This window comes from Lepidochelys kempii, chromosome 6 (genome assembly GCF_965140265.1).
Source record: "Lepidochelys kempii isolate rLepKem1 chromosome 6, rLepKem1.hap2, whole genome shotgun sequence".
NCBI lineage: Eukaryota > Metazoa > Chordata > Testudines > Cheloniidae > Lepidochelys > Lepidochelys kempii.
This window is the reverse complement of record NC_133261.1, coordinates 127,110,739-127,135,348: the sequence shown is the minus strand read 5'-3', so window position 1 is coordinate 127,135,348 and position 24,610 is coordinate 127,110,739. Positions and strand designations below refer to the sequence as shown.

At 52.8% G+C, this 24,610-nt stretch overlaps 1 protein-coding gene across 2 annotated transcripts in view; it reads left to right on the top strand.

Annotated features, from left to right (window-relative positions):
* The first annotated feature begins 8,039 nt into the window (after positions 1–8,039).
* The window catches only part of GNG2 (G protein subunit gamma 2), a 94,967-nt gene continuing 78,396 nt past the window's right edge, over positions 8,040–24,610 (top strand). Inside the window, exon 1 of one of the 2 annotated variants that reach the window (XM_073350143.1) lies at positions 8,040–8,239. The gene's annotated coding sequence lies outside the window, so the exon portion shown is untranslated. Of the gene's footprint in view, positions 8,240–8,262; positions 8,559–24,610 lie in introns of those variants that run through there. The other variant, XM_073350144.1, reaches the window with a different exon arrangement.

The window sequence follows — 24,610 nt, the reverse complement described above, 5'->3', positions numbered from 1 at the left end:
GCCTTCTTCCATTAAGCTTGTAAAGTGCTTTAAGGTCTGTGAGGGAAAAGCTCTATCAGAAAAGCTAAATGTTGCCATTATTTCATTAAGATTGTACATAAGGTGGATAGATGTAGTCTGACAGCTCTGTGGCATAGGTCTGAGAAGGATGCTTTAGATAGGTGTGTTGTACTAACAATTACTAAATGATACATGATGTTCATCACAAGTCAACTAAAAGACGCTAACTAGAAGGACGTCTCCGCGGGTGATCCTGTGTAGCAAGCTGTGGCTGCGTGCATGCATACCGGCTGTCAACAAGGATCGCATTTGTGATCTGCTGTACCAAACGGCCCAGGGCCCTGCTACTTATGATCAAGGAGCGATTGTTAGCTGTGAGTAAGCAGGAGGTTGATGTAGCCACAGTAGGTAGCCACGCGTGATAGACATGCAATAAACCAGCGCATTACACTGGGCTATTCTGAGTGTGTATAAACTGAAGCCATTAGCTTGGTTACAGAGGTAGGCTCTGATCCCGGTGGGAGACATTGCTGCGTGTCCTCAGAGACCCAGGCTCAAGCTTAAGGGTGATACAGGATACTGGTCATGGGTCCACCCATGCATCCAGGCTTAGAAAGTCCCCTTATTAGTAAACATCTCTCCAAATGATTTCATGCAGCTAAACAGTCCTCACGGCTCTCAGAGCGCCTCTGAAAATCAGGCTCAAAGTGTCCCAAATGAGGCGCGCCCCCCCCCCAAACCAGTGACCACTTCTGAACATTGCTGTCTCTTTATCCTGCTAATAAAGGGTGTCTCTTGTAAAATGCGTATTATCATTATGGATGGGTGTTGCCAGAACACCTAGAGGTCCCGACCAGGACTCCGTTGTGCTAAGCACTATGCACTTGATCAGGGAGATGGAGCAGCTTCCAGATGAGGAGTGATTAAAAAGACCAGGACTGGTCAGCTTAGAAGAGAGGACTAAGGAGGGATATGACCGAGGTCTATACAATCATGAATGGGCAGGGGGGAGAAAGTGAACAAGGAAGTGTTGTTTACCCTTTCACGTAACACAAAAACCATGGGTCAGCCACAGAAATTAATAGGCAGCAGGTTTAAAATAAACAAAAGGAAGTATTTTTTTTCACACAGTCAACCTGTGGAACTCATTGCCAGGGGACACTGTGAAGGCCAAAGTTATAACTGGGATAGATTAATCAATTAGCCAAGATGGTCAAGGATGCAACCCCCATTCTCTGGGTGCCCCTAAACCTCTGATTGCCAGAAGTTGGGACGGGATGGATAATTGCCATGTTCAGTTCATTCCCTCTGAAGCATCTGGCATTGGCTATTGTCGGAAGACAGGATATTGGGCTAGATGGACAATTGGTTTGACTCAGTATGGCCATATACTTTTACATTCATATAAAAGGAGTCTCCGACTCAAAGAGCTCTGGTTCTTGCTAAAAGCTCTGTGGTCTCCCACATTCTTCGGGGCCAGTACCCCTGGTTTAGAGAGGATTCATGATACTTTTCAGTAGATTGAAGATTTCAAATCCCTCATATCATTCCTTCTCTTTGCAATCTTTTCTGCTAGTCAGAAACACAATCAGCTCCGTTAAGCTGCTTGAGCCAAGCCAGACAATGAGCCCATTAAAATATTACAGCTTTCATTAAGAATTTTAATAAAGCAGCATCATGTAAAATGCCACCTGATTCCACGGAGATTCTTGCTTCACAGCCCCCAGGGGCATGTCTACACTGCAGCAGGGAGCGAGCTGCCCAGCCTGGGTAGTCAGACTCGCACTAACGGGGCTCAAGCTAACTCAATAAAACCAGCAGTGTGGACCTTGCTGCACTGGCAGAGGGTCAGGCTGGCCACCCACACTTGGACCCACCCGATCCCCTGGGTGAGCTGGTATTTAGCAGCTCAGACTAGCATTTTGAACTTGCCAAACCTGCAAAAATCTAAACGTTTTACATCTATAAAGCATTTCATTCCATCTTCAGTGTGTATAGTTTCCTGCAAAGAACAACTGTAGACTTCTTTTGCTCTCTGTGCCTGTAATTTTGCAGGTGCAAATAATTATCCTGGTGTACAATTTGGGCTATTTACACCTACAAATCAGATATTTAAAAGTCTCTAATCAGGTGCTGACAGCTAAATGAGCTAAATTGTGTCTGGTTATTTTTGGGTGCAAATACTGGGGGCAAAAAAGGAAGCCATCTTAAAAAAAAAAAAAAACCAAAAACCCAGCAATAAACCCTACCTCAGTGCTTCCCTATGGTAGATTTCTTCCCACATGTTCCCCTTTAGAGCTTTCAGACTTGTTACAGGACACTTTAGATTAAATGACTAGAAACGGAGTTATATTTGTTCTTACAACATCAAAGAAAATAGGAGGGACCAAATATTTAAATAGCCTCCTTACAGATGTAGTGTCACCGCCCAAGGCAGTGCAGCTAAGTGGACGGTGCCCTGGACTGGGGGGCTGAGAAGATCTGGGTTCTATTCCAGCTCAGCAATGCTAGGGGAGAGGGAGATGGGGACAAACCTGCCCGGCCTGCAGTTACCTCGCCCCAGAGGAGTCACTGCTCCCTTTGGAAAGGTTTGCTTAGAAGCAAAACACTTTGATTAGCTCCTACAGGCAGCATGGTGGTGGGTCAGGGCCAGCCCTGTGAAGGGGGTGGGGACTGGTGGAGCAGGCTGACAGTGTGTATGGGGGGGGGGGAGGGATAGGGAGGCAGGGGAGTGGGGCTGCAGTATGTTTGGGGAGGTCAGGCCCGAGAGGTGGGGGAGATAGTAGTGTGTAGGGGGGTCAGGCTACCAAATGGGGGGGGGAAAGCAGTGTGTGTAGAAGGGGGTGGGGAATAGCAGAGGGGGTAGCAGTGTGTATAGGGGAATCAGTCCGGGGGGGGGGTGCCGGGTAGCAGTGTGTATAGGGGAATCAGTCCGGGGGGCGGGTGCCGGGTAGCAGTGTGTATAGGGGAATCAGTCCGGGGGGGGGGGTGCCGGGTAGCAGTGTGTATAGGGGAATCAGTCCGGGGGGGGGGGGGTGCCGGGTAGCAGTGTGTATAGGGGAATCAGTCCGGGGGGGGGGTGCCGGGTAGCAGTGTGTATAGGGGAATCAGTCCGGGGGGGGGGTGCCGGGTAGCAGTGTGTATAGGGGAATCAGTCCGGGGGGGGGGGGGTGCCGGGTAGCAGTGTGTATAGGGGAATCAGTCCGGGGGGGGGGGGGTGCCGGGTAGCAGTGTGTATAGGGGAATCAGTCCGGGGGGGGGGGGGTGCCGGGTAGCAGTGTGTATAGGGGAATCAGTCCGGGGGGGGGGGGGTGCCGGGTAGCAGTGTGTATAGGGGAATCAGTCCGGGGGGGGGGGGGTGCCGGGTAGCAGTGTGTATAGGGGAATCAGTCCGGGGGGGGGGTGCCGGATAGCAGTGTGTATAGGGGAATCAGTCCGGGGGGGGGGGTGCCGGATAGCAGTGTGTATAGGGGAATCAGTCCGGGGGGGGGGGGTGCCGGGTAGCAGTGTGTATAGGGGAATCAGTCCGGGGGGGGGGGGTGCCGGGTAGCAGTGTGTATAGGGGAATCAGTCCGGGGGGGGGGGGTGCCGGGTAGCAGTGTGTATAGGGGAATCAGTCCGGGGGGGGGGTGCCGGGTAGCAGTGTGTATAGGGGAATCAGTCCGGGGGGGGGGGGTGCCGGGTAGCAGTGTGTATAGGGGAATCAGTCCGGGGGGGGGGTGCCGGGTAGCAGTGTGTATAGGGGAATCAGTCCGGGGGGGGGTGCCGGGTAGCAGTGTGTATAGGGGAATCAGTCCGGGGGGGGGTGCCGGGTAGCAGTGTGTATAGGGGAATCAGTCCGGGGGGGGGTGCCGGGTAGCAGTGTGTATAGGGGAATCAGTCCGGGGGGGGGTGCCGGGTAGCAGTGTGTATAGGGGAATCAGTCCGGGGGGGGGTGCCGGGTAGCAGTGTGTATAGGGGAATCAGTCCGGGGGGGGGTGCCGGGTAGCAGTGTGTATAGGGGAATCAGTCCGGGGGGGGGTGCCGGGTAGCAGTGTGTATAGGGGAATCAGTCCGGGGGGGGGTGCCGGGTAGCAGTGTGTATAGGGGAATCAGTCCGGGGGGGGGTGCCGGGTAGCAGTGTGTATAGGGGAATCAGTCCGGGGGGGGGTGCCGGGTAGCAGTGTGTATAGGGGAATCAGTCCGGGGGGGGGTGCCGGGTAGCAGTGTGTATAGGGGAATCAGTCCGGGGGGGGTGCCGGGTAGCAGTGTGTATAGGGGAATCAGTCCGGGGGGGGTGCCGGGTAGCAGTGTGTATAGGGGAATCAGTCCGGGGGGGGGTGCCGGGTAGCAGTGTGTATAGGGGAATCAGTCCGGGGGCGGGTGCCGGGTAGCAGTGTGTATAGGGGAATCAGTCCGGGGGGGGGTGCCGGGTAGCAGTGTGTATAGGGGAATCAGTCCGGGGCGGGGGGTGCCGGGTAGCAGTGTGTATAGGGGAATCAGTCCGGGGCGGGGGGTGCCGGGTAGCAGTGTGTATAGGGGAATCAGTCCGGGGGGGGGTGCCGGATAGCAGTGTGTATAGGGGAATCAGTCCGGGGGGGGGTGCCGGGTAGCAGTGTGTATAGGGGAATCAGTCCGGGGGGGGGTGCCGGGTAGCAGTGTGTATAGGGGAATCAGTCCGGGGGGGGGTGCCGGGTAGCAGTGTGTGTGTAGAGGGGAGACCAGCAGGTGGGGAAGTGGGGGGGTCAGCGTTGGGGGTAGTAGTGTGTGGGGAGGGCCAGCATAAGCTGGGAGTGGTAGGGTGGGTACGGGATGGGGAGGAGATGGAGGTGGGGGCAGTGTGTGTAGGGGGTCAGGCCAGAGGGATATCCGTGGGGGAGGGACAGTGTGTGTAGGGGTCAGACCGGCCTGGGGGGGGATATCAGAGGGGCAGAGTGTTGGGGGTCAGGCTGGGGGATACAGGGTGCAGTGTGTGTTGGGGGTCAGGCTGCGGGATGCTGGCGGGCAGTGTGTGTAGCGGCAGCCGGGGGATATGGGGGGACAGGCTGGCCTGGGGGGGATATCAGTGGGGCAGAGTGTTGGGGGTCAGGCTGGGGGATACAGGGTGCAGTGTGTGTTGGGGGTCAGGCTGCGGGATGCTGGCGGGCAGTGTGTGTAGCGGCAGCCGGGGGATATGGGGGGACAGGCTGGCCTGGGGGGGATATCAGTGGGGCAGAGTGTGTTGCGGGTCAGGCTAGGGGATACGGGGACAGTGTGTGTAGGGGATGAGGCAGAGGGGGAGTGTGTGTAGGGACAGCTGGGGGATACGGGGGCGCAGTGGGGGGGTGGAAGTGTGTGTAGGGGGTGAGGCTGGGGGGATATCCATGGGGCAGCAGGAGGCAGTGTTTGCAGGGGGTGCGGCCAGGGGGATATCAGTGGGGCAGCAGGGGGATGGCAGTGTGTGTAGGGGTTGCGGCTGGGGGGAGATATCCATGGGGCCGGGGTGGGGGGGGATATCCGTAGGGGGCGTGGCAGTGTGTGGAGGGGGTGCGGGCGGGGATATCCGTGGGGCAGAGGGGGGTGGCAGTAGTGTGTGGAGGGAGTGCGGCGGGGGGGGATATCCGTGGGGCGGGGGGGGTGGCAGTGTGTGGAGGGGTGCGGCGGGGGGGTGGCAGTGTGTGGAGGGGTGTGGCGGGGGGGGATATCCGTGGGGCGGGGGGGTGGCAGTGTGTGGAGGGGTGTGGCGGGGGGGGATATCCGTGGGTCAGAGGAGTGTGTGGAGGGGGGCGGTCGGGGACGGAGGGGTGGCGGTGTGTGGAGGGGTGCAGCGGGGGGGGATATCCGTGGGGCGGGAGGGTGGCGGTGTGTGGAGGGGTGCGGCGGGGGGGGATATCCGTGGGGCAGAGGAGGGGGTGGCGGCGTGTGGAGGGGTGCGGCCGGGGCCGGGAGGGTGGCGGTGTGTGGAGGGGTGCGGCGGGGGGGGATATCGGTGGGGCGGGGGGGTGGCGGTGTGTGGAGGGGTGTGGCGGGGGGGATATCCGTGGGGCGGGGGGGTGGCGGTGTGTGGAGGGGTGTGGCGGGGGGGATATCCGTGGGGCAGAGGAGGGGGTGGCGGCGTGTGGAGGGGTGTGGCGGGGGGGATATCCGTGGGGCGGGGGGGTGGCGGTGTGTGGAGGGGTGCGGCGGGGGGGGATATCCGTGGGGCAGAGGAGGGGGTGGCGGCGTGTGGAGGGGTGCGGCGGTGGGGGATATCCGTGGGGCGGGGGAGTGGCGGTGTGTGGAGGGGTGCGGCGGGGGGGATATCCGTGGGGCGGGGGGGTGGCGGTGTGTGGAGGGGTGCGGCGGGGGGGATATCCGTCGGTCAGAGGAGTGTGTGGAGGGGTTCGGCCGGGGCCGGGGGGGGCAGAGGGGTGCGGCCGGGGCCGGGGGGGTGGCGGTGTGTGGAGGGGTGTGGCGGGGGGGGGATATCCGTGGGGCAGAGGAGGGGGGTGGCGGTGTGTGGCGGGGGGGGATATCCGTGGGGCAGAGGAGGGGGTGGCGGTGTGTGGCGGGGGGGGATATCCGTGGGGCAGAGGAGGGGGTGGCGGTGTGTGGAGGGGTGCGGCGGGGGGGGGATATCCGTGGGGCAGAGGAGGGGGTGGCGGTGTGTGGAGGGGTGCGGCGGGGGGGATATCCGTGGGGCAGAGGAGGGGGTGGCGGCGTGTGGCGGGGGGGGGATATCCGTGGGGCAGAGGAGGGGGTGGCGGCGTGTGGAGGGGTGCGGCGGGGGGGGATATCCGTGGGGCAGAGGAGGGGGTGGCGGCGTGTGGCGGGGGGGGATATCCGTGGGGCAGAGGAGGGGGTGGCGGCGTGTGGCGGGGGGGGATATCCGTGGGGCGGGGGGGTGGCGGTGTGTGGAGGGGTGCGGCGGGGGGGGATATCCGTGGGGCAGAGGAGGGGGTGGCGGCGTGTGGCGGGGTGCGGCGGGGGGGGATATCCGTGGGGCAGAGGAGGGGGTGGCGGCGTGTGGCGGGGGGGGATATCCGTGGGGCAGAGGAGGGGGTGGCGGCGTGTGGAGGGGTGCGGCGGGGGGGATATCCGTGGGGCAGAGGAGGGGGTGGCGGCGTGTGGCGGGGTGCGGCGGGGGGGGATATCCGTGGGGCAGAGGAGGGGGTGGCGGCGTGTGGCGGGGGGGGATATCCGTGGGGCAGAGGAGGGGGTGGCGGCGTGTGGAGGGGTGCGGCGGGGGGGATATCCGTGGGGCAGAGGAGGGTGTGGCGGGGTGCGGCGGGGGGGGATATCCGTGGGGCAGAGGAGGGGGTGGCGGCGTGTGGCGGGGGGGGATATCGGTGGGGCGGGGGGGTGGCGGTGTGTGGAGGGGTGTGGCGGGGGGGATATCCGTGGGGCGGGGGGGTGGCGGTGTGTGGAGGGGTGTGGCGGGGGGGATATCCGTGGGGCAGAGGAGGGGGTGGCGGCGTGTGGAGGGGTGTGGCGGGGGGGATATCCGTGGGGCAGAGGAGGGGGTGGCGGCGTGTGGCGGGGGGGGGATATCCGTGGGGCAGAGGAGGGGGTGGCGGCGTGTGGAGGGGTGCGGCGGGGGGGATATCCGTGGGGCAGAGGAGGGGGTGGCGGCGTGTGGCGGGGGGGGATATCCGTGGGGCAGAGGAGGGGGTGGCGGCGTGTGGAGGGGTGCGGCGGGGGGGATATCCGTGGGGCAGAGGAGGGGGTGGCGGCGTGTGGCGGGGGGGGATATCCGTGGGGCAGAGGAGGGGGTGGCGGCGTGTGGAGGGGTGCGGCGGGGGGGATATCCGTGGGGCAGAGGAGGGGGTGGCGGCGTGTGGAGGGGTGCGGCGGGGGGGATATCCGTGGGGCAGAGGAGGGGGTGGCGGCGTGTGGCGGGGGGGGATATCCGTGGGGCAGAGGAGGGGGTGGCGGCGTGTGGCGGGGGGGGATATCCGTGGGGTGGAGGGGGCCGGGGGGGCAGCGGGGCGCGCCGGCTCTGCGGGGTCCGGAGCTGCGGGCACCGGCCGCCTGGGGGCCCGCGGGCGGGCGGGCGGTCTGGCGGGCGGCCCGTGGGCGGAGGCGGCTGCGCGGGGCCGGGCCGGGGCGGGGGCCGCAGCGGGCGCGGGGCGAGCGCGGAGCCAGCGGCGGGGAGGAGGAAGTCGGAGCCGCGCTGCTTCCTGCCCCCGGGAGGATGATCGCAGACAAGGCTGGGTGGGGACGCCGCTGAGCCCGCCGCCCCTGCCGGAGAAGGCGAGCTCCAGCTGTTCCCCCTCGGGCGAGCCGCGAAGGGCGCTAGAAGGTAAAAGCACCGATCTCAGGGCGGCTCCGTTCAGCTCCGGCCCCGGCTGGCTAGCGACGGGGGCGGGCTGGGCGAGTCTCAGCCGCCGGGTCCTTTTGTTAAACCGACCCATTTACACCGGGGCAGGCAAGCGGCGCGACGCTGTTTCCACCCAGTTCCCCGCGAGCCGGAGCCGGAGCCGGGCGGCGCGTGTGCATCGCTCCCCGTGAGCCGGCGCGGGGGCTTGGTACGGTCGCTCGTTTAAACCCGCCTGCTCACACACGCTACAGGGTTGTGGAGTGAGGCTGCCGCTGGAGGATGTGAATTGCAATCATCACGGGTAAAAGCGTGCGCGGAAATTGCTTTGCTTGACAGCCATAGGTGCAACTGGGCTCCAGAGATCCGCCTTGCGTGGCTGCCGTTTGCAAACGGTCTGGTCGTAGGGACTGAGGGTCGCAGGAAAGTGGCCGCTAGACATGCATACCCTGCTCAGATAGCCAGGGAAACCGCCCACGCTCCTCTGGGAGGTGTTAGGTATATTTGAAGTTGTTTACTCTAAAGCAAAGGAAGAAACGGATTCGTTCGAACCCGTAACCGTGCGTTCGTTTCAGCTGGAAATGCTCCGCTTTAGGAAGCATTTCCAAAGTGTTCACTTCAGCTTTCTCGACAAAATGGGCCGTGGCATTCAACCTGATGATGGTGAGATGGAGCACCAAAAAGTGGAAGTGCAGATTGCTGGTCTCTTAGCAGAATGGTGGCCAATAAACAAGGTGCAGAATGCTTTCCCCTGGAGAGATCCTATAAGTCCGTTTTAATTTTAAAATATCAGTGTCTCCTACTCCCCTTTGCAGTGCCATTCACAAATCGGAATACAGGGAAGGGACTGTTTTGGGAATTCAGATTGTAAAAATTTTGCATGGAAAAACAGATTGGGGATTAGACTGTCCATAAAAATGGGACCTTTTACAAAGAGTCCAGTCTCCTCAACAAAGATTTAATTTAGAATTTTTGATCCTCAGTTAATCAATTGATTTACCATTGTAGGAAAAGCTTTTTCATGGATGAATAAGGTCTAGTGTTCCATTTATTTATTTGTTTGGGGAAGGGAAGGGGAGGGGAGGAATTTTCATTTAACTGAAATCAACCTTCCTCCCCGAAATAGTCAGTATATAACCAAACTCCAGCATTTCAATCATACATAAATGTCTAATTCCCAGTCTCTTTGGATTAGAATCTTTCCACCCCTTAAAGTTATCATTTTATACCAAAGATGGAATACCAAAGTATTATCCACACCCTTACTCCACCTCCTCATACAGAAGCATTTGGACAAAGCACAAAGGAGCATCTGTACAAAGGATTTGAGTTCAGATTATTATTTTTATTACTGGGATTTAACAGGAAATACTGGTGATCTGTAACTGTTTAATGAGGAGTAACCATGGCAGAGGAGTATTTTGTCTACATTGCTGTTAGAAATATATGCAAAACTATATAAATGATATACAGATGCAGGTGGAAACGAACTTGGGAAACTTAATTCCCTGGGTTTGTTTTCAAATAAGGGACTTGATGGAGGAGAATCACTTGAAATGTAAGTCTTTCTTGCTACCTTGATTGAAAACGGCTTTATGTGTATACAAAAATCCCCATCTCTCTCACACCACCCCCAAGATATTATTAAAGTTAGAGAATAATCAACTAAAAGGTTAACTTGTAGGACAGAAGTAATTTTCATACTGTGATACTTGTTGTATTTAGCTCACTGTAGTAATTTAAAATTCAGTTTATTGTTTCCATATTTTATTTAAGGAACCAGAGACTGGCATAAAACTGATTTTTCTGGCCAACTCCCAATCAGGATCCTCCCACTGCTCTCCCTAAGACAACACCGAAGCACAGCTTGTAGTTCTCTGCCCAGTAAACAAACCTCTGAATTGTCAGATAGCTTGGACCAGAAGATTAACCTGTATTTCTATGCTGTATAAGGGAAAAGGTTTCCATGTATACTGGCAGCATGATATGTCCAGTGCAATAATGGGTTTTATTTTTGGTTGTTTTGGGGTTTTTTTGTTTTTTTTTTGCTTATAGTTTGGCTGTATTAACTGGATTTCACTGAATACATTTTGAGACTGAAATTTTTAATCCTCTTTTCTGCCATATGGCCAGTGGATGAACTGAAATGAGACTCCATTAATTATCCCATAGAAAGCACTAGGGTGAAGCGCTTGTGTTTTTTAAATTGCCTGCATCTACTGAGTAGATGTGGTGTGTTAGAAGCACTCAGTGCAAAAGCCTGTCTCTAATGCTGTAAAAGAGCCACGCGGAGATTCTTGATCAGTTTAATTTAAGGCAGTGCTCTGAATGCAGGCCCCATGTGCTGTTGAAGCACTTATTCAGAGGATTATAATAGGTCTTTTCTAATACACCACAAATCTTTTGATTATAGCATTGCAGTTGGTACCGTCCGTTCCCTACCCCATTGTTCACCATGAATATGGACATAAATCAGTACCACTAGGCTGCTGATCTATTCTGCCTCAGTCATAGTACTGTTTGGATGAGATTCCTCCCCACCACCCTGCCCGGAACCAAGAAGGGACCAAAATATATTAGTTTTTTTGTTTTGCTTTTGTTATGTTTTCCCCAGAAAATAAACTTCCCCTCCCCCCCCCCCCCTTTTAAAGCTGGCCTTAAGAAGAGCTCTGTGTCAGCTTGAAAGCTTCTCTCTTTCACCAACAGAAGTTGGTCCAATAAAAGATTACCTCACCCACGTTGTATCTCTTATCTCCTGGAACAAACATGGCTACAACAACACTGCAAACTACATAAGGAGTCATGTCTACATACTAAACATATTTTTTCTTCTCATTACAGTATTAGTTACTGTACCAGGAGCCTATCAGAAACAAGTGTGGAACCAATGAGTGTTTCCAGAATGGGGAATCAGGTCATGGGATCCCATGTCCTGTTGGTTCTTTAATATATTTTTTCCCTTGCACAGATGCATTTTCTGTTTTTGCTTTAGGCAAGGAGGGGATGGAAGAAAGGGCAGGCAGGGTGCCCTGATTTAGGGAGGGCGTTCTGGGTATAAGGAGCGTCCTGGAATATGGTGCATCCACATCGCGTGGGAGTGGAAGGAGGGCATTCAGAATGCGGGAGGAGTTGGCAATTGTAGTGCATGGGTGGGGGGATAGTGGGAAACCGGGCTGGAGAGTTAGGGAGGAGCCAGGCTGTGCACAGTCTTGGAGAAGGATTTGAACTGGATACAGAATGATCCATTTTCTTTTCTGGAGCTGCTAATTGCTTTTAAATGCTGCATGAGGAAGGTTTCTAAGCAGCATTCAGGAACGACTTGGCTAGCACTGTGAGTTTCTTGCTGGACTGCTTCTCTCCAAGGCATGCTTCGTGCCGCTGTGCTTTTCCATCCCAGTTATCCTTGTGACTGAGTGTTAAAGGAGGGAGTGTCCACTTTACTTGTGGGAGTTGCAGTGTGTACCTTCTGCTTTTGGTCGTCAATGGTGTATTTAATTTCCCATATCTGCCAACTCAGCCTCCCCCTATGTGATGGGGATGTGTCTTCAGGCAATGCACAGGAGGTGAGAAATATTTGTGGTCCTGTCTCTTTGTTTGGGAAGCCTTTTCCCTACTCCTTTGGGGGCAGTGTAGGTGCTGTACACCCAGTGGCAATCCTATCATAGGATCATGGAATATCAGGGTTGGAAGGGACCTCAGGAGGTCATCTAGTCCAACCCCCTGCTCAAAGCAGGACCAATCCTCAATTTTTGCCCCAGATCCCTAAATGGCCCCCTCAAGGATTGAACTCACAACCCTGGATTTAGCAGGACAATGCTCAAACCACTGAGCTATCCCTCCCCCCTATGGAAGGTGGTATGGTATATATCTTGAGCAGGAGTGATGAACAGAGCGAGTTCAACCAGAAAATATCTGGGACTATAAGCAGTACAGAATTGAGGATCCCCTCCTGCCCCCCCCCCCCCCCAAAAAAAAAGTGTCTTGGATTTTGTTGCCTGCAGCTTGGGAACTAATCTTGAAATGTGGGAGAGCAGGTGCAGCAGTGAGGTTGTTTCCATACCCTAGTGAGTCTGGTGTGGTACCTCTAGGGAATCCCGCTGGCACAGCTCTTACTCCCCAATCTCACCGGGGCCAGCAGTTTATTCGGAACATATTGAGACTAGCTCTCCAGACGCAGAACAAGCAGCAGAAATCGGCTCACCTGAAATCTTGGCATGAGCAAGCACTGCCCTAGTGGGCTGCCGCTGCAGGGTGCGTGTTCCAAGTTCAGGGAGTCTGGGAGCCTCCGCCCCGTGCCAGCTGGAAGCTCCAGGGAGGGGTCAGTCCTGGTTAATGAAAACCTCTGTCCCATTAGAAAGCGACTGTAAAACACAGTTCAGACCAGACAGGGCTGCACTTAAAGTGCTGCTCTGTCTCAGGCAGTCTGCAGAGACATACGTTAAAGGAAACCTTGGGAGCTGCCTTGGCTTCCCATTCAACCGAAGTAGCTAACTTCAGATGGGCTCAGCCAGTGCCCAAGCATCCATCTTGGTGCCTTCTCTAGTCATCTATTTCTCATGCTGGCCTTTGAGAAATTGGCTCGCAACTGGATTTTGATTTCAGGGAAAGTTATAAACCTAGTTTCCTCCCTGTTGTTGAATACTTCGGTGTGTGCATTTCCTGGTGGCACGGCACTACCTCTGGGTGTGTGAGTGACGATGCGAGGAGCCAATACCATCTTAACCTCTTCTGGATGATGAGTCAGATTCTGCCCTCGCTTGCATGCCCATGCCACCGCAATGTGGCCAAAATCTGGCAAATCTCTCCCCTGGTGGGGGAACCTGGGGTACTGTAGGGTCACCATATCTGCTCTTAGGCCAACCACTCTGCCCACTCAGCTGCTAACCTAGGATGTGTGCTCAGAAGATAGAGGGGCGGTCAGGCCTCCCCTTCACTCCAGTGATCCCTAGCCATCATAACCACTCCTTGGGGTCCCCGCCCACTGGTGCAGGTTAGAGTAGCCTAACCCATAGCCAGGGACTGGCCTGGTGAAGGGCAACCCCTGCTTGTGCAAACCCTCTCCTCAGCTGCACCGAGAACTCCTTGGCCAGAGCTTAGGATCTAGCTCAGTACCTTTATCTGCTTGGCTTCTGGCCAGTGAGCTGGCTTACCATGAAGAGTGAGCAGAATCCACAGGGTTTTTTGTTTGCGAGTTGTTTGCCTAGAAGGAATCAGCCAGTTAGCTGCCAAGAAAAGGCCGATTTCAAAGACGTGGAAGATGTAATGCAGAGGAAGAAGAAGAATTAGCCATTCTGGCTGGATTCAGGCCAAGGTGACGTTCTGCTCTCGTTTTGAAAGGTGATGATGTTAGGCTGTGAGAGAAGAAAAGGGTTGGTTTGTTTTCTGGCAAGCTCTAAATCATACTTGGTCCTGCAGTAACTTAAGATCAGCAGAGCTTTCCATAGTGTGTGTCTAGGTGAATGATTCATGATTTCTGCTCCGTATTTCCTAATTTGCCAATGAAATCTGCTTTCCATAGATGACAGCTGACAATTAGCCTTGGCTCTTGTTAGCAGAGGACAGTAATTGGCAGATGCATTGGAGAACAGCTGACTCTAGCCTTGGGGAAGATAGAATTAGAAGCAAGTAAAATGGACTGAGTGCCGGGTGAACAGAGCTTTGAGCTTCCACCGAACAGTGCTGAAAAGAGGCTAGTGAGAGCCAGTGTGACCATAAGCTAAGCCAAGCCAAGTGGCCTGGAGGATGCTCCTTGCATGCTGGGGGCTGGGTTCTCAGGACTGCTGAGGCCCTAAGCAGTGGAAAGTGGCTTTAAAGCAACCAGAGATGGCCTGTGGAGCATTTGCTCTGTGCAGGGGAACGCTGCTTGCCAAAAGCTGGCAGAGTCCGTGCAGCAGTTTTGTGCGCCCCGTTCACTCCTCATACTGGGTGGGAGGAGGGGATGGTTTTGGGAGCAGGGAGGGGAACTCTGCTAGCCCTGATCCTCCACTGGCATAAGTTAGAGCTGCTGACCTGCAACTTTAACTTGTGCCTAGGCCCTTTGGCTCAGGGTTAGAGAACTGTAACCAGGTTCCTTCTGTGTTCGCCCTCTACTTGGCTGAGTTTGTTTGGGGCGGAGAATCTGCCCCATCAAGTTAGAATTCCTTCCATTGTATTCTCTAATCCACTAGCAAATATCATGTCCTTGCTTCTCTTGCTTGTTTTAGTTCTACCTTTTAAAATAGGGCCACGAGATTGCAAACCATTTGCAACAGAAGCACGTATGTTATCTCTAAACAATTGACAAAGTCCCATTAGTGGATTATAGTGCTGGGACTTGCATGGATTTATTTTAGATGGCTGAAGCATACAAGGGGTTGTTTTTTTTTTCTCTGCTCACACCAAGAGGAAGGCAGAGCCGATTCTGTCTCCAAAGATCACAGCAGCTGTGTTCCACGATAACTGAGGGGACAGTATTCCTGCAAGGCGCGTGTGTGCGTGCATGCCGTCTTCAGCCTAAAAACGGTGTTTCAGAGGCAAAGCTTTTTTTCTTTTTAAAAATCCGTGAGTCATTTTAAGGGACAACCACCTCCAGTACATGTGGTTACCATAGTAATTAGCCCTGGCAAGATGGCGGATTGTGCGATGTTAAATCCCTGTTGAAGTCTCTCACCAGGAGAGACCTGTAGACCTGTGTGGACTCTAGGAGAGACCCTCAAGAGTTTTGGGGCCTGATCCTGTATGCCCCACCCAGGTGAAAGTCCCCAAGGAAGGTAGTGGGAATTTTGCCTTTTTTGAAGAGCGCAAAATTAGACCTGAATGATTGTAAATTTTGCCCTCGACTCCACAGCTGCAAAAGCCACCGTTGCCTGAAGTCTCCTCGCACACGGGGCCCTGGAGCTGGTTGTCCAAGGTTTTCAAGAAGACAGGCCCCCTTTCATCCCCCGCCCCTCGGGAGAGCGTCTGTTACTAAGGGAGTTGAAACGCTGAAGCAAGGAGACAGGCTGGGGGAGCGGGTTCCTCTTCTTCAGAGGGCAGATGAGCGCCACAAGGATGCCGAGACAACACCTCCCAAGTCATGAGTGCAGCGGGGCAGGGCCTGTGTGCTATGCTCTGGCTCTTCCCTCCCCATTCCAGAGCAGCATGTTGGTCAGCGGGTGAGGCTGATGCGGGGGGGGCCACTTTGTTTCTAAGCCACAAAGCTGGGAAATCTGGAAGTGCAATGCCTTGATGTCTGTGGGACACAGCAGCGAATGTCCAGAGGATTGGAAGGGGATCGGGGCTACCTTGCCTGTATCCATCCACCCCAGACACAACCTCACATCGGAGGGATTTTCCCTCTGATACTGCTGCTTGCTGCCACCCTCACTTTGAACGTTTTTCAGGGCTATTCCCTGAGCTTGGTTAAAAAGCCAAAACAATACGCGGACATGGTGCCTCGGGCCCGACTGCGATTCTCCTGCCATGGCTAATGCTCATTCTTACTTCTGTTTCTTTCGCTACATTCTTATGGGGTCTTTTTCACTTCCTTGCTTCCACTTGTCTCATCTTTTTACTTTTTGCTGATTGGCTCATCAGTTCGGTGAAGCTTGCTTTGATGTATCCCCCCCTCCCCTTTCTAAAACCTCGTCAGATGTTTTCTCATTACTGGCTTCTGCTTCAGCGTGTTGCTTTGCCGAAGTGCGGGCAAATCGGATTTTGAAGTCCTCCTCCCTCTACTGGCTCTCCTAAGATGGACAAGATCTTGTATTGTAGCAATGGAGGGAGACGTGCTTTAATGCTTTGAATGTAGGCAAAGAATGGCTTCTTCACAGAGTGGATCTGTGTAGGCTAGAACTCTCATACACCTAGTCCATGGGCTGGATCCCCGGCCTGTTTGATATCTGTATGTGGCTTGCATTGTGTCCAATTCTGGGGAATCTAAGCTTTCATTTTAAAACCCTCACTATTTTTAATCATCAGCATTGTGAAGAAAGTTCCTGTTTGAATGTCACTGGTATGGTGTTCTCTGCCAGATTTGGAAGATACCTCTCAAAGCCAGTGTTTCAGGCTGTGAGCTCCTCACTCGCACTAATCGCATGAACTTGAAAAATTAATTCCAGGTGATGAAGACTAAAATTTCATTTGCCACAGGAAGGCTGTGATCTCTGGGCAAGCATCTCATTGACATCCATGGGAGATCTGCTGGGGATTTAGGATATAGCGCTAAATTGATACCCCTGCTCATGGGCCATAGTTAAACATGGGATTTGACCCTCTCCCCTGAAAGAGTTTGACACCACTCATGTAACTGTTTCAAATGATTACAAATATGATGCACTGGCAAGGAGGGGGGGCATTACAATGGAGTGGGGAACAGTTCCATTTCGGCTGCATCTTGCACCCTGCCTTCAGCTCGACTTTTGCAGACGGAGCACCACTCACTGAAGGAAACATTCCAGCACTTACAAACAGCCGGCCAGCTTTCCGCTCTTAGCCTAACTTATAGCAGGAAGCAGGAGGTCAGGTAAAAGTTTAAACTCACATGAGCTTTGATGGAAGCAGGAGTAGCAATAGGCGTCTGGGAGTTACTTATGTTGTTCAGACCCTTTCCTCTTTTCTAGCTGCTGCTGTTTCTTCTTTTTGGTTCCTTATTCATGTCCGTTTCTTCTTGTCCCCATCTACAATAACAGCTGGAGTAGTCCTAGGGAAACGGTGAGATGTCACCAGTGAATGCTGTGGCCAGATCTAATGAGCATGCATCGCTTTGGGTGTAGAACCTGTGACTGAGGGGGGGGGGGGCCCTGAGAATCTGGATGTTTGAAATCTATCCCTGTCACCTCCGCGGAGAGCCAGGCCTGACAGCTTAAATACACAATTGCTTCCCTCCTAAGGGCAACGCACAGGGCATGGGATGCCCCTTAAATTGGCCATCTTGCAGCAGCAGCTGTACGTACAAATCTAATTCACTGGCAGAAGTCCGAGGGGGAACTACTGCTTCACAGGCAAGTGCTCTGTGGCTGTACTAAAGCAACAATGATTGGGGTTCAAGTCGGTCAAGACAGCTCCAGCCAGAATCTGTGGTCTGCCAGCCAAAATGGTCTTTTATTTAAGACCAAGAAACGTAATACTCAACGTGGGAGGAAAGTTAAGTTTGTGCAACATTGTGGTGAGCAAAGCATCAGTAAATACAGTGTTACGGTTCCCACGCCAGCCGTAACCGGGGCCTTGTGTTGCTTCATATGCTGTTAACTTGCCTGGCTTTATATAAAAATATGACTATTAATGCAAATACTCTATATACCCAGGGGAACCAGGTGATGGTTGCTGTGGGAACCAAGACTTTGAATTTCCTGACTGGTGTGCAGAAAACCTCACTCATCATTTTGCATTAACAGTTTATGGCGCTTACCTTTTCTAAAGGCCAATCTGTGATGGGTGATGTGAGCTTCAAATGTATGCACCAAACACTTATTGCAACTCTTAATTGACTGCAGCTAGGGTCTGGCTCCAGCTGCATAGGGGGTCTGATCCATTGAAGTCCTTGGGAGCATTTCCATGGGCTTTGGTCGAAGCCCATAATTTGTAGATTAAGGCTGTTTGAAAGTGGAGCTCTCTCCAAAGCTTTGAGGGTTTGGAGAGAGCAGGAGCCTGAGGCAAACCCTCCTGGGTTTGGGTTACAAGGCCAAAGCCCAATTGACGAAGTCTGAAAAACCCAAAGCCACTTTGGTTTTGTTCACTGTTCCATCCAGAGCTCCCCAGCTTGCTGCACTGTAAAGCAGTTAGTGTCCAACAGTGTGCAGCATGGTCCGAGTCTTGGACAGCTCCATCACTTTTGTTTTATTAACCATACTACTTCAGACATGTCCAGGTCATGTGTCGTCCCACGGCAAGTTTAAAATAGATCTATATTTGGAGATATCTGAATTCAAAGAAAGTCTCTCAAGATTGACTTTAGCCAGGAAAAAACACATTTCTCCCCGCTTCCTCCCGCCCAGTGAAGAAATGAGCAAATGGAATTGTTCCAAGCTTTACAAACAAATGAATCCTCTGCCTGCAGAACACTCCATGGTGACTGGACAATGGATGTACTGTGACTGCTGCTTAAGCCAAATCAAACTAGTTTTCATCCTTATCTTGTCCTCCCCTTGCTCCTCACTCATTAATTTTCTTCACTTGTTATCTCTCACCATCATTGTCGCTCAGTCTATGTAGTTTGTCTGAGAGAGGATCAAGAGGTGACTTGACTATGGTCTACAAGTACCTACATGGGGAGGAGATTTCTGATAGAAGATGGCTCTTTAATCTAGTAGGAAAAAGTGTAACGAAATCCAGCAGTTGGAAGCTGAAGAGAGACAAATTCAGAGTAGGAATAAGGTGCAAATTTTTAAGTGTGGTTGGTGGGTAATTAAGCATTGTTCAATTTATCTAGGGGGATGGTGGATTGTCCAGCTCTCGCAGTCTTTAAATTAAGGCCGGATGTCTTTCTAAAAGAGATGCTCTAGTTCAAACTGAAGTCATGGGCTTAATGCAGATGTTACTGGCTGAGGTTCTCTGGCCTGTATGATGCAGGAGATCGGACTTGATGATCATAACAATCCCTTCTGGCCTTAAAATCCATGAATCCTCTGGTAAGGTGGTCAGCTCTTTGAGGAAGGGTATGTCTCTTTATTACACAGGTACCTCACTCTGCACAATGGAACCCAGATCCCTGACTGGGGCCTTTATGTGCGACAGCAATACAAATAAATAATTATAATTAAGAACATAAGAATGGCCAGACTGGGTCAGACCAAAGGTCTATCCAGCCCAGTATCCTGTCTACTGACAGTGGCCAACACCAGCTGCCCAAGAGAGCGTGAACCTAACAGATAATGATCTAGTGATCTCTTTCCTGCCATCCATCTCCACCTTCTGACAAACAGAGGCTAGGGACACCATTCCTTACCCATCCTGGCTAATAGCCATTAATGAACTTTATCCAGTTCTCTTTTAAGCCCTGTTATAGTCCTAGCCTTCACAACCTCCTCAGGCAAGGAGTTCCCCAGGTTGACTGTGCGCTGAGTAAAGATAGACTGAGACAAGTATAAGCCTGAGCGTTTTTTTCTCCCCCAATTACAAGTGCTTGGAAATGGGACTCTTATAATGAAGTGTTCTCTCGGTCATAACTAGCGTCAGACTTGTATGTAAATGTCAATATCTTCCTGGTGCCAGGAGCAAACAACTGACTGTCTAGTGATTAGATTACTCAGAGAAGTTGAAAATGAAATCAGGCTTGGAGCAGCTCATGGTGAAAGCGACGCCCTTTGCAACCCTGGCTGAAGTTACAGCAATCCAGCTACACTAGTCACCCTAATTGATTTAACTGTATAGCTTTAAATGGGTTATTGTGATCCACTTACTCGGTGTGACTGCAACATGAATGGGTGTTGCAGGACTGGGAAGCAGACAAATGAGAGAGATACTGTACTAACTTTTCACACTTGTTAGATAAGCTCTTCTAGCTGGTGGGTGGGATCTTGATCTTGGTAAAATAGGTTTATCAAGCAGTCCTGTAGTCCTACCACAACAGCCTTAGGGAAGAACATTTCCCATAATTGTTACTAAAAGCAGTTTTTCTTGCTGGAAAAATTGCTGGCCACAGCTAGGTTCTGATAGAGTAAACCTAGTCCAAGAGATAATAGGAGGATATAAGCCAACTACCAAATTCAAGTAAGATGTCTGAACATCAGTTAAGGAAGTGTTATTTTACCCCAATCGTTGGATCCTCCTGTCTCCGTGCAGCAGAATGCTCACTTGATTTCCTAGGGAGTTAGGCACACTCAAGCCCCAATCTTTCAGTGTGATGGGGGTGGATGCACTTGTGTGTCCAGGCTGAGTCCTGTAGAAATCAGTGTTGTTCACCAAAGGTGCAGGGCAAGGTCATGCAGGGCCAGACACCAGGAAGATTTTGGGGGAGTTTTTCTTATGGTTTTGAAGCAGAGATGAGAATGGACTAGCAGAGCATTGCTCTGCATTACTCATTGTGATAAAACACCCAGTGCACGAAATCCAATGGATAAGTAAAAGGAAGGAGGAATATGTCTATGTGACATTGTGGGTAAGATTTTCACAGCCGTCTATGGGATCTGGATTCCAGGTCCCATAAGGACCTCCCACACAAGGTTAAAATGAATGGAAATTCACTTCAGTTGCAATAGGGGGATTGGATGTCCAAAGAGGATGAGGTTTTTTTAAATGGTAATTTGTAGGTAATTTAGGTTTGCTCAGAAGTAGGAGAGAATCTCCCTCTCCCAGGTTTTCCCTGTGTGTAGAGCATTTAGACAAAGAGAGGCTTATTGCTATACCATTGAAATTAAACTGTGCCCTCTCAGGAAACTGCTGTGCCCTTTGGAGCAAAGCCAGTCCCGGAAAGTGTGCTTCAGTCTCTTTAAAATGCCAAGATTATTCAGTAGCACCTAAGGAACGTGAGTTTTAATCGCTGCTGTGGTCTGTCAGCTGTGGAATCTAAGAGGGATTGGGTGCAAAGAGATGGGAATCAAAGTAGTTTTAGGGGTCACAGTCCTAGGGTGGCTGGCCCTTTAAGGGGAAATGGGGCCTCAGCCCCACCTGTGACTAGATGTGCTCACCTCCCCAGGTGGGTAATAATGAATGAGGCCGTGTGACTAACTTGGGCCAGGCCTGGAGAGAGAAGGGAGGAAGAGACAAATTCCTGGGCTAGTTCTTGGGGCAGGGGGTTTAACTTTCCCACCAGGCAGGACGGAAGCCTGGGAGCAGCTGATGGAAAAAGCGGGAAGTAGCAAGGCTCCTGCAGGAACCCTGGAAAACCAGGGGGAGAGCAGCAGAGGCGGCTGGTTTGCTGACCATGTGGAGCCAGATGGCTGGAAAAGGCAGGTGGAGGCCTGTGGAGAATTCTGACAGGATAGGGCTAGGCATAGACACTGGCTCCATGGGTACTACGGGGCTGGAGCACCCATGGGGAAAAATTCGTGGGTGCTCTGCACCCACCAGCAGCCATGCTCCCATCACCTCCTTTCCCACCCTGAGCCTGCCGCATCCCTGTTTCTCTGCCTACCTCCCAGCACTTCCCGCCACCAAACAGCTGTTTGGCGGCACTTAGGACTTTCCAAGAGGGTGGAGGAGCGGGGACGTGGCGCGCTCAGGGGAGGAGACTGAGAAGGGCAGGGGCGGGGACTTGGGGGAAGGGGGTGGAATGGGGGTGGAGTGAGGGCAGGGCTAGGGCTGGGGGTCAAGCACCCACCAGAAACCGTGGAAGTCGGTGCCTATGGGGGCTGGGTGTAGCTTATTTTGAGACTTGACTTTCAGGATTGTTTTAAACTGTTTTGTTAATAAACTCAGCCCCCAGGAATGGTGTCTCTGAACAAAAAGCCTTTGTGGATTATTCCTGGGAACTGAGCAGAAGGCAGCTGAAGCAGAGTAGCCGTAAGGTCGGGTCTCGGGAGGCGGTTGACCCCGTTAGTCATCAACTGGAAATTTAGTCAGTTTTAAAAAGAAAAACAACAAACGAAAAACAACAACAAATAAAACCTAAGTAAGAAGTGGTGTCAGACACTACTCCTACCCCTGGGTCCCCCTCCCAGGGCTTGTGGCATACAATCACATTTTCCTATTTTAAAGTGCTTTTGTTTAGTCTGTTGCTTTGGGAAAGATCTGTGCAGAGCCAGCTGATGGATTCTGCAGGGGAAGCACTGAATGAGGGAATCTGTCTACACCGAAAGTGCTGTCAAATGCAGAATGAACAAACTGGAGGGGGGCGGGGGTGGGAAATGGGGAAAGAAAACTTATTTTCTCATTTTTCACGTATTGCCATCTCGGGTGTTTAAAAACGTCTGGAGAGAAGAAGGAGTTCTTAGCTTGTTGGTGTCCCTTAAGTTTCAGGTGGCTAACGCAGCATGTCTGTGAGGAAGTAAACCACCATTAAGACCAAAAAAACCAAACGGACTCAACCAGTTTGCTGGTGTCAGCTCAACGGCTAACCAGGAACCTGTTTGCATTGCTTCTCTGTATGTCTTCTTCCAATTTTAGCTCCCGCTGAGGTGCTCCATGATGTCACCCTAATGGTCTCTGATAGTTTCTGGGGCCTAGGGGAGACTGAGCAATATAAGGCCACTAAAATGATTGGGATTCTTGTTTCTCTTTGAAGCTGCTCATCTTACACCCCACAAAAATCTTCCTTCCTGCACTAGAGGATCTGTTCTATTGCAAGCAATGGACAAGATGAAATCCTGTCCCTCCATTGAAGTCCATGGAAAAACGCCCATTGACTTAAATGGGCCTATGATTTCACCCACTGCACATGTGGGTAAACAGGACTAGAGCCCTTATGTTTAAGCCCCATTAATATAGGCGTCTGCAAGTTGAGCTAAGGGAGAATTCCTGCAGCTACTACTGGTAGTAATAATACCTAGCTTTTATGTAACCCCTCTTCATCAGGAGATCTCAAAACGCTTTACAAAGGAGGTCAGTATTCTCTCCATTTTATACATGGGGAAACTGAGGCACTGGGCCGTGGAGTGACTTGCCCATTGTCACCCAGCAGGCCAGTAGAGGAGCTAGGAATAGAACCCAGGCCTCCTGAGTCCCAGGCCAGTGCTCTGTCCACTAGACCAGCAGTCCTTTCGGTGGGGGGCCTGGGGGCCCCCTGCTGAAACCCTGAGCCCTGGCGCCCCCCTATGGAACTGAAACGGCGCGGTGTGGGGCTGAAGCCCTGAGTTCCCCTTCCCTCTCCCCCCTTAAGCCAGGAGCAGCATGAGGCTGAAACCCTGAGCTTCCCTCTCCGCTGAAGCTGGGAATGGCGAGGCTGAAACCCCAACCTTCCCTCCCACCCCCCACTGAAGCAAGGAATGGGGCTGAAGCCTTGAGTCCATAGGCAAAGTTAAAGGGGCACAAGGGTGTTGCCACCCCCAAACTGTAGTGCCTTGCCCAGAATGGGCCTGTCCTGGGGGCAGCTCCACCCCCACCACATCCCTCCTCCTCTCCCTCAGGCCCCCACCTCTGGTCAGGTCTGGGTGGGAAGCTGGAGCCAGGCAGCTGCTCCTCCGGCTGCGGTGGTGCCATGGAGTGGGCAGCTGTGGCATTCCCCTGTCTGCTGCTGGTGCCCGGGTTGCGGCTGCTCCTCAGCTCCTACCCCCCTTTGCCTGCTTGCGCAGCTGATCAGAGCTGCCCAGGCTCTGGGGCTGGCAGAGGCCTCAAAAAGAAAAAGTTGAGAACCCAGTAATAGAAAGGCCCTCATCCTCTCTGTGGTCCGGCCACTAGATGGCAATGCCATGTGCACCTTTCACTTCCCTATAGAGTGTGTATTGTCTGCAGCCTGGGCGTTAGTTTCTCTTCACCCAGGGAGGAGACGTTCCCACAAGCCATGAACAGATGCACTATGCTGTCCAGCATTTGCAAGTGTCCAGCGATTGCGTGTCTTGCTATCTTGTGTTACCCCTGTTTTTTGAGTCATTGAGTATATGTTAAAAATCTGACCGGTGAGCCTCCAGTTTGGAATATATCCCCCCAGAGGAAATTGACACACTCACCATAGAATTTAGCTTGCAAAATGCTCGGCTGTGTACAGACACCCAGTAAGAGGCAGTCCCTGTCCCAAAGATCTTGCAGTGTAAACGGATAAAGGGTGGGATGGGAAACAGACACAGAAATAGATTGTCAAGGTCATGCAGCAGGCCAGGGTGGCATTGGGATTTGAACCCAATTCTCCTAATTCCCAGCCTACTGCCTCATCCCATGGACTACGTTGCTGCAAGCTGGAGTTCTGTCATGTGTAAGTTTAAGGATTATGGGCTATCAGAAAGGTTCAAACATTGGACATTCAGGTTCCCCAGCATGTACCTCTACCACCTGAGCTTAAGGGGTAACTGTTTCACGTCCCATGACAGCTCACTGTAATAATGACAGCTGGTAGCATTGCTATTAAGGTTGTCCAACACTTCCCATTATAAGACCCTGTTTTCAGTGCCATGTAACTTTATACCTCAGTTCCCCATCCATAAAATGGGGCAAATACCCTCTCATCTCATAGGGGTGCTATGAAAATAAATCCGTTCTGTATTTGTGAAGCACTCAGATAATGTTGTGATGAGGACCACAGACAAGCCCGGGGGCAAACTAATCATTCTGATTTCAGAGCAAGGTTTGAGTAGCATGCAGTGAACGAGGCCTTGGGACGCAAGGGGGGGAGGGATAGCTCAGTGGTTTGAGCATTGGCCTGCGAAACCCAGGGTTGTGAGTTCAATCCTTGAGGGGGCCACTTAGGGAACTGGGGCAAAAATTAGGGATTGGTCCTGCTTTGAGCAGGGGTTGGACTAGATGACCTCCTGAGGTCCCTTCCAACCCTGATATTCCATGATTAGATATGCTATGTGCTTAAGAAGAGAG